Source organism: Callospermophilus lateralis, chromosome 3 (assembly GCF_048772815.1).
Source record: "Callospermophilus lateralis isolate mCalLat2 chromosome 3, mCalLat2.hap1, whole genome shotgun sequence".
Classification (NCBI taxonomy): Eukaryota; Metazoa; Chordata; class Mammalia; order Rodentia; family Sciuridae; genus Callospermophilus; species Callospermophilus lateralis.
In genome coordinates this window covers 110361929-110372041 of record NC_135307.1, presented here as the reverse complement: position 1 = coordinate 110372041, position 10113 = coordinate 110361929, and the positions used below count along the sequence as shown (strand labels likewise).

At 49.0% G+C, this 10113-nt stretch overlaps 1 pseudogene; it reads right to left on the bottom strand.

Annotated features, from left to right (window-relative positions):
* Positions 1-4449: 4449 nt before the first annotated feature.
* LOC143394778 (mitochondrial proton/calcium exchanger protein pseudogene) lies at positions 4450-6612 on the bottom strand (annotated as a pseudogene).
* Positions 6613-10113: the final 3501 nt, after the last annotated feature.

The window sequence follows — 10113 nt, the reverse complement described above, 5'->3', positions numbered from 1 at the left end:
CCTAATCATTTTAAGTATTAAAAAAAAAAAATCAAGCAGCTCTGGAAAAAATTAAGCAATGTAATGAAAAAGATAGGAAGGAGAAAGAAGGAAACAAAACCAAACGGAAACTTCCCAAAAATCATGAGAGCACAGAGCAGGGAGGGGGACCAGGACATGCTGACATGGCCCTGTTCAGATGGTATCTTGGGAATACAGAATCATGTGGGCTCCTTGTCCTACTGCAAGATCCTTTAAGAAAGTGAAGTTCTCAAGGTACAGGGCACAGCCTACTATTAATTCTCTAAACCTCTGTCTATATATTTTTAAATTCTCCTCTTAATGTTTCTGAAAAAAAAATAGAAATTATAAGAACTCAAAGAGTAAATTGCTAATATTCCTACAATAGTACAACAAACACATACACAGTTCAGTTATTTTTTTTTTTCTACTTAACAGACCATAGAACTCTGTTTAACTCCCAGCTCTGGACAAGTTACTTCTTGCCTCTGTGCCTCAGTTTCCTCATTAGTCACAGAGGATAACAGACACACCACAAAGAATGTGTGAAATAATGTGAGAAGTGCCCGGGCGCATGAGTGGCTTGTGATGATCGCACTTATTAATGCTGTTGCCCTGGACACTGTCTCCCCAGTACCTGGTGAGCCCCAGGGGACTCAGAAGGCTCTCATACCCGTTTATCCCATAGTCAACTAGAGGGTGTATACTCTGGACGGCCCTATGCGGGGTTGCCAGGGGCCCAGAAATAAATCTGACCGGGTCTTGCCCTCAGCTCAGAGCTGCTCTCAGGATATAAGACAGATATATAACCAGTGAGTGACAACCTTCAGTGACAAGGTGTTGCTGACCACTCAGGTGGGTACTGTGGTACCCTTGACTCCACAGAGAAGGGGATGGAGCAATCGGGTCAGGAGACAAGGGGGAGGTCACTTCAGAGGAAAGACAAATGCAAATGTCCAGAGGCCCTAGAGAGCATGGCTCTTTTGGAAACAAGTCATCAACTCTGGCTTCGGACGTTGGCAGGAAAACAGGCCTGTAGGATTGTAGCCCCAAATGACGTGTGTGTCGGGGTTAGAGTGCATCCTCACACCAGCAGGAATGCTTCCAGCTGCAAGGAACAGAAGACCGTGATGCCACCAGCTTAGCCAATAAACCGTGTACGGCCTCATGCAAAAGGAGGTAAGAGGGGGGCATCAGGGTTGGTTAATTCAGCAACCTAATCACACGTCTCCAAGGACCCGGACCTGTCAGCATGTGCAAAGGCAGAACTTCAACCCAGTGGAGGTCAAGCCTGAGAGGATTGGTCACTACCCTAAACCCTCGCAGAAGTCCCTGCAGCATGGCTGCCCCAGCACCAGGCCTCTCACTCCGTCTCTTTTACCTCCCCAGTAGTCTCCCCTGGGGCTGGCCCCCTGCAGTGCTAGTTGTGGGACAGGATAAAAGAACAATGTCACTGTTGTGCCAGCGAGGGAGGTAGGGTGGATGTGGAAGAGGCCATGAGCAGGGCCTGCTAAAATCCGGGAGTCATTGCTTGACCATGCACTCCTCGAGTTGCTCAACTATAAAGTGGGACTAACCTCATAGCACCTAGTTCATAGGGTTACTTTGCGGATTAAAAAAAAAAAAAAACAAACCTTATGAAGCCACTAAAATGAGTGGTACACGCCTGTAATCCCAGCTACTCTGGAGGCTACCCTAGATTCAACCCCTGGTACGAGGGAGGGGGTTGAACAGTACCTGGCACATGTACATCAGCAACAGTTATCATCCCCATCTTTAACCACCCTTCTCTCCAACAAAACTCTCAGTCTCTAAACTTATTAGGTTCCTTCTTCTCTGGGCCTCAGTTTCCTCGTCTCTGAAGCAGGAAGGTTGGGCCAAGTGATTCCTGCCCCCTGCCCTTTCCAGCTCGGATTCCCCCTGGGGCAGTAACAGTCCTGGACTGCAACCCCCCAAGCCTTGCTCAGGCTGGGCCCTCAGCTTGGAATGAAGCCAGTCTCTTGGGATCTACCTCAAGTCTATCTCAGAATCTCTTCCCAGTCTCTCCTGGCTAAGCCTGGCTCACATGGCACTTCCACCTGCAGGGAGCGCTCTCTCTCTCTCTCTCTCCTACCAGGTTGAAAAGTGGTAAGAGGTAAGCTTAAGAATCTCATGCACTGTGAGCCCTGGAGTGTCTGAGCAGGGGCCTACACACAGCAGCTCACATTGTGCTCACCCCTGCAGCAGCGAGTATTTGAAATGTCTTTTTCAGCCTTGTTCATGCCCCACCCATAAGGCAGTTACTATTGTTTACATTCTGCAAATGAGGGACCTGAGGCTCAGAAAGGTTGAGGGACTGACCCAAGGTCACACAAGAGATGAGTGATGGGAGTCAGAACTGAATCACATGTCTTCCAGGCTCCAGAGAACCTGTTCCCTAAATAGGCACCAAATACCCATCCCTGTATGAGGCAGGAGCCAAGTATGGCGTGCTGGCCCTCAGACTGGAACTCTGAAAAGCAGCCATATATATATTTTTAACTTAATAGATTTTACTCTTTAAAAAATAGTTCTAGATTTGGAGGTAAATTGAGTTCCAACATGCCTCCTCCACTGCTCCCCGATGCTTTCCCTGTATTAATATCTTGCATCAGATACAATGAACCAACATTGACATAATATGTATTAATACATATTACTAATCAAAGTCCATAGTTTACACTAGGGTTCTCTGTATGGTTCACTTCTATAGGTTTGACAACTGTATGTCATGTATCCAATATTATAGTACATACAAAACAGTTTCACTGGCCTAAAAAATCCCCTGGGCTACCCCTATACTTCCTTACCTCCCTAGACCCTATTCCTAAGCTTCTGGAAACTTTTTACTGTCTCTATGGTTTTGCCTTTTCTAGATTATATAATAGGAATCATACAGTGTAGTCTTTCCCGCTGGTTTCTTTCAAGTAGTAATGAGCATCTGAGCTTTCTCCATGTCTGCTTGTGGTCTCATAGTTCATTTCTTACTGTTGAATAATATTCTATTGTAAGGCTGTACCACAATTCACGCCTTTACCTACTGAAGGACACCTTGATAATTCCACTTTTTGGTGATCATAGGCAAAGGTACTCGATAAACATTGTCAGTTTTTGTATGAACAGCAGTGTTCAATGCAACTGGGTAAACATCTAGGAGCATGATTGCTGGATTGTATGCTAAGAGTATGTTTAGCTTTGTAACAAACTGCCAAACTGTCTTCCCCAGTGGCTGGACCATTTTTGCATCACTATAAGCAACGAAGAGAGTTCCTATTGGTCTTGCATCCTTGATAGCATTTGGGATTTTGTGGTTTAGATTTTAGCCATTCTAACTAGATGTGTAGGGTATCTCATTGCTTTAATTAGCAGCTTCTTAGTGACAAATTATGTCCAACATCTTCTCATATGCATGTTATCTGCATTATCTTCATTGGTGAAATGTCTATTCAGATATCTTGCTTTTGTGTGTGCTTATGTGCAGGGGATCAAACCTAGGGCCTTTGGCATGGTAGGCAAGTGCTCTACCACTGGGTAGAGAAGTGCCCATTTTTAAAGTTGGGTTGTTTGCTTATTGTTGAGTTTTAAGAAGACTTAAGTACAAGTCCTTTAACAGATGTGTTTTAGCCGGTGTGGCTTGTCTTTTCATTTTCTTAGCAGTGTCTTCTGTGGGACAGATTTTTAATTTTAATGGAGCCCAATTTATCCACTTTCTCCTTTATGGATCATACTTATGTTGTATCTGAAAACTCACTGCCAAACTCAAAGTTACACAATTTTCTTCTAAGTTATTTTGTGGAACATTAATAGTCTTATGTTTAGGTCTATAATCTGAGCTTTTTTTTTTAAAGGTGTAAAAGTCTGTCTAGATTTTTTTTTTGTTGCATATATATTCCAGTTGTTCCAGAACTGTTTATTGAAAAGACTATTTTTTATCTGTTAAGACCACTGTCAAAGATATTTGTAAAGGTCTAGTGCTAGCCCCCCTTTTCTGTTCATTGATCTATTTGTCTTTTCTTTCACCAATACCACACTATGTGGATTACTGTTCCATTAAGATAGATTTGAAGTTGAGTAGCATCAGTCCTCTGACTGTTCTTTTTTGTAATTTTATTGGCTATTCTGTCAAAATCCACAAAGAAACTTGCCGAGTTTTAATTGGGGTTATGTTGAAACTGTAGAACAATCTGAAAAGAAATGACATCTTAACAATGTGGACTATTCCTTCCTGTGAACTGTGAACAAGGAATATCTCCCAATTTCTTTTTATGTGTCTTTTAATTGAAGTTTCTGATTCATTCAAGACAAAATATTACATATGCCACTATGGATCCCTCAAAGCAATCACCACTGGGGTCATTGGCACAGCAGCTGGTGCAGTGATGGAAGGAGATGTGAGCAGCACCACCAACATGCCAGGGAGCTGGGACAGACCTAAGCCTTCACTCCTGCAGCCTCCTTCTCAGCCGTTTCTTTGGCCTTCTTTATCATCTCCTCCTTTTCCAGCATTGCCAAAACTGTGGCCACCTGGCTGGTGGGGATGTCAATGTCTTCTTTGTCTATCAGCTCAACCATCTTCATGAATTTGTCAATGTTGATCTTGCCATCCTTATTCTTATCAAATGTTGAGGCCAAGTGGATCAGCTTAGTTTCTGGAATGTGCTTGATTTGCTTCAGGGCACTGGCGAGCTCAGTGATACTGACAATGTCTGTCCCTGTGAGTGAGCCCTTTGCTGGCTCTAGCTTGCCAGCCTTCTGGTCTGTCTCCAGCTGCAAGATCAAGCTGTGTATCTGTCCAATCATCTGCTGGACTCTCTTTTTTACCCTCTGGCTGGCTTTAGGTGCTTCCACATATTTTTTTCCACCAGTCTTCAAAAGTTCCTTCTTGATCTCTAGTAAGTCCTCACTGTGGTCCTGGACATCTTCCTTCAGCAGTTCAAGCTCTTCCTTCTCCTTGGATAGGGACTTCCTCTGCTCCTTCAGTTGAGAACAGGCACTGCTGAGTATGTGGATTTCTTCCTTAGTTATTTCCTCTTCCTTCAACACCTCAACCACAGGGGCAACGAGATGGGACTCTGATGGTAGGCTCCTATCTGACACTTCCAGCTGCTGGTCAGCCACTGGCCTCCCAGAGGTGTCTTCTACCACTGCTTGGGACAGCATCTGTAGTTCCTTCTCCCAGTACTCCTGTTGGATGGCTGCCTCCTCCTGCAGCGTGGCCTCTAGCTTCATCTTGTTGTCCACCTGACTGCCTTTAACATTGGCCACTTGAACCTGGGCTCCCTTCACCACAATCTCTGGAAGCTTCTGCAGTGTGGATGTGAGCTGGTCAGTGGGAGAGAAGGTGGTTGGGAAATACATAGCTTGAGACAATATAAGTAGTGAAGTGGGGATCTTTTGGTGCAGATGCAAGTCCAGCCACTGCTTCAGCTGGTCCCTCAGCCGATCTTCTGTGACACCCAGGACAGGCATGCCTCTCTCCCGACAGGCTGATTGCAACTCCGTGACATTCAGGCTGTCTACCCCTTCTTTAGCAATCAGCTTGTCATCAGCCTTTATGGACCTCAGCTGCATGGTGATCTGGAAGCGCAGGAAGCTGTTGGTGCCAATGGCCTGGAGTCCCAGCAGCTTACACAGTGCCATCAGCTGCTGCCGGGGCAGGTTACCAAGGGTCAGCTCATCCTTAAACAACCTGGAAAAACGCACGATTTCCTCATTGCTAGGTCTTTCCCTAGTTTCTCTGATCTTCTGGAAAAACTGGGAGAAGTCTTTGGCAGTGCTCCCGGTGGCTGCCTTGTTCCTAGAGGCCATCTCCTCAGCAGTGTCCTGTAGGAACTTGGCTAGTTCCAGCTTGACCCGCAGCTTCTTCTTCAGCTTCTCTTCCTTGATAGATTGTGTCTCAAACGTGGATGGCAACATGTTGGGGAAGAGTTTGAGGGCAACGGGGAGCAGAAACTCCATGAATGGCACTACCACAAAGGCAAGGAGTGGTACCAGGCGGAAGAGGTCAGCGCAGACCCGAACTAACTGCTTATGCTCCCTGCGGCTCAGGGTCTGGCCCTTGAGAATCTTCCAGAGCGTGCGCACAGCGATCTTGGTGTCGATCCAGAGCAGGCAGAAGCCGTGGTAAACGTGCTTCAGCCCGTCTAGGATCCTCTGCTTGAGGCCAGGCTTCACTGCCCCCTCCGCGGTGGTGTTGGACACAGGGCTACCTTCCTCTAGCTTCTTATTCTTGTCCCTGAGGGACTTGGGAGATGTCACCGTGGAGTTACTGCTGAGGAGGTACGACGAGTGCCAGCAGCGCACAGGAAGGTCCCCAGGTCCCATGACAACCAAACATGGGGCGGATGCCACGGTGTGCAAGCGCTCAGGCCTCAGAGGCCAGCCGCGGAAGCAATGGCCTCTGAAGCAGTGGTACAATGAGTGGACACAAGCGCAGCAGCCAAATGGTGCATCCATGCAGCTGACCAGCCCAACGGTGTTGGTACGAACAGCACCAGCACCGTCCCCCAGGCCACCCTTCCGCGCTGCGGCGACGGGCATGGGGAAGCGGGCGGGTGCCCAGCTGCCAGGGCTCCTCAGAAGAATGGACGCCATGACTCTCCTGCTACAGCCTCCTCCTCCAGACTCACGCTTCCTTCGCGTCCCCCCTGTGGTGCCTGACCCGGGGGACAAGACGGTTGACTGCGACAGTTGGCTTCCAGTGGTGAGCACTCTACTGAAAAATATGGCGCCGGTAGCAGCCACCTCCGGGCAGGGACTTCCGGGGGCGGGGCGGGGCTGGTGGGCGGGGCGGGGCCCTGTCCAGCTCTGGGCATGCGCGCATGGCTCTATAAATCTTTGATACCTGTCATCAGTTGTCCTTTCGTCACATAGATCCTGTACATATTTTGTAAGATTTAGACCTCTTTCTTTCCTTCCTTCTTTCTCCTTTTATTTCTAAAACTAGGACCACAGATGGTAAGCCAACCCAGAGTCCGCATTATAGGAAAGCATTTAAGGAAGTGAAAATCCTCAAACCTGGGAAGAGGACATTGGCTGTCTGAAAACATGCACTCACTAGGTTAGTTTTGCTGTGGGACTTAGGGACTGAAGTCTCCCTCCAGTGTCCTCAAATTTCAGGGTTTGCCCTGCAGGAGCAAGATGGAACTGCCGCAAAGATCCTGCATCCTGTAGTCCTGTGACAGGAAGTGGCTCAGAGATCTTCATTGTATCCCACTTCATATTTCTTGAACTTGAAGAGGCACACCGAATCCCCAGGAATCTTGTTAACGTGCAGATTCAGATTCAGCCTGGAGTGGGGCCCAAGATTCTTCATTTCTAAGAGTCTCCCAACTATGATTGGTGCTTCTGGCCCAGGAACTACATTTGGAGAAACCAGACTCTGCCAGACCCTGCATCTCTCTTAGGCCTGACACATCTCTCATCTCTTGCTTTTCCTTTCATCCACCTACCTGATACCCTCTTATCCCCCAGTTCTGAATGGGCACTCTCTCTACCTAGTCACCTCAGAGGTTGTAGGACAGTCACTAAAGGACATCGTAAGAAAAGCTACCCAGGGAAAAGCCAGCCAGCCGTACAAGCTAGCTAGCCAACACAGGTAACTCTACCAGTTGGTCCCAGCATCTCCCATCCCCTGAGGTCCCAGAGATGTGAGTAGCACTAGTGTCACCTGTGAAAAGGAGAAATGATCACAGAACCTGAACTAGCAGAACTGATTGAGGACCAAGTTCATGCACGTAAAGTAGGCAGCTGAGTACCTAACACAGTATAAACATGAGGTAAGTTTCCATCTTATTTTGTTGAATTCATAACTAGCAAATGTGGGTTTGAAGTTGACTTAGAGATCATTAAATGCAGTGATCCTCAAACTTGAGTGTTGATGAATCGCCCATAGGGCTTGTTAAAACACAAACTGTGAGGCCCTACCACAGGGCCCATTTAGTAGGTCTGGAGTGGGAAAAGGAGAATCTGCACTTCTGATAAGTTCCCAGGTGCTGCTCCTGGGGTTGGTACAGGGACCAACTCATTAGGAACCTGAAGACCAGAGCTGGCAGTATTAGGCCAGGTCATGCCAGGAATTAGGAGACTTATCAGCAGCCTGGGCTCCAAGGACACCGGAGGACCTTGTTCCAGCGCAAGACCCCTCTGCAGGCCTCTCCTTCAGGCCTGCTGCCTCCTGGCTGGCCTGGTGCCCTGGCCCTCGGAAGGCCCCTCCACCCAGCTTTGTTTGCATTCCTGGAGCCTGCGTCAGCCTGGACAGCAGGCTTGTCTACGCGGGCCAGCCTGGCGCAGCCCTCATGGCTGGCCCTGTGCTGCAGGCCTCCTGGGCTAGGCCAAGGTAGCCACGCAGGGCTCACTTAGCAGGCCAGTGACTCATGCTTCCTCCTAGATTCCGGGAAATGCTTTCCCGCTGCCACTGCTTTCTTCTTGTTTAGTAAGAAGTCCTCTGCAGACTGCCGTGGCAACTTCAGGCCATGGAGGCAAGGGGAGGCAGAGGCCAAATCCACTCCCAGGAGGGGCCGCAAGGATTCCCATCCACACTCACGAACACACAGTCCCATGCTGATGCCAGCCCGGGCCGGAGCCCCCAACCCTCCACGGAGCTTTGGTGCAGGAGAGCCAGGCCCAGAAATGCTTGCTTTTATTAAAAAGGAATGGCCTCACAAAGGCTCGGCTGTAGGAAAGGTTGTAATTTGCCCAAATAAAACTTAATTTGATCCATGAAATAGCTGTGGTTTATTGTGTAATAGATGTGCTATGTGTTTCAATTTAATAGAAGACAATATAATAGGGGGCCAGCAGGGGCCTCCAGGGGCCCGATTCTTTCCCCACACACAGTAGGGCCACACAGCCCACCCTGATGGCTGGACCCTCCACCAGGACACCATGGAAAAGAGCTGGCTAAAGACCTCTGGCCCAGACCACGGAGGCCTGTGGGAGAGACGGCCCAGGGACAGAACAAGCTCGAAGGGAAAAAAAAGAGGAAAGAAATGAAAACCACCCTTTTTCCAAAGCAAGACTGCGGTGTGTGAGGCTGAGGAGGGGGCCGTGGGGGCTGAGTCACTTTCCTGTCTGCTGCTGGGGTGGGAGGGCCTTCGCCAGGGGCTGTGGGAGAAAAAAGGCTGGGTCTGTCACCCAGAGCATGCTGAGGGGCGTCCCTGTGAGGACCTCTGGGATGGTCCCTGGGGCATCAGGCACTGCCTTGGCCCCAGAGCCTTTGCAAGTAGTGTGTGCCCAGCTCCAGTGCAGGCTGCGCAGGCCAGGGAGGGCGGGAGTCGAGGCCTGGAGATGGTCCAGGCCAGCATCCCCCTGCCCTAGCTGCCCTGGCCATCTAGATGAAGGTCCCTAGAGGATAAATACACGAGTTCAAATAGGCAGGGAGCAGCTCACTGGCACGCATTCCATATACTGTCGCCACACCCTGGTGCTGGGGCGGGGTGGTCCAGGATGCACTTACAGAGCCCCTCAGGAGTGTTGACCACTGCCAGAGACCAGGGGGAAAGGGAAGCGGGAATCACTCTAGGCACCTTCCGTGCGTTTCCTCTTAATCCTCGTCACAGCCCCATATGGGAGGTACCAGCGAGCCCATTTTCAGATGAGGAAATTGAGGTTGGGGCAATGCCTTATCCAGAATCACAGTCACCCACTGACCTCTGCTGCCTGCATGAGCAGAGACAGAATCCGCCTGGCAGCCCCACCCCATTTCCCCAGTCCTTTCTGGTTCTGGGGCTCTGATCCCGGCATCTGGATTGCTCCTGGTTCATTCCTCTCATTAGGTGCTTTCCTTTAGAAGGCCTTTGTTTAGTCTGCTGTGATGGTGGACAGGCCTCTGGGCCTGTTTTCTCATTTGTAAAATGGTGATAATTCCACATACCCCACAAAGGCTACCCAGAAGACTAAATGAGATACTATGGGAAAAAAAATCACACAAACCAACTGGGCGCTGTGGTGCATACCTGTAATCCCAGCAACTCAGAAAGCTGAGGCAGGAGGATGGCAAGTTCAAGGTCACTCTGGACAAGTTAGCCAGACCTTGTCTCAAAATTAAAACACAAAGGGTTGGGAATGTAGTTCTTGAGTAGAGCACCCCTGGTT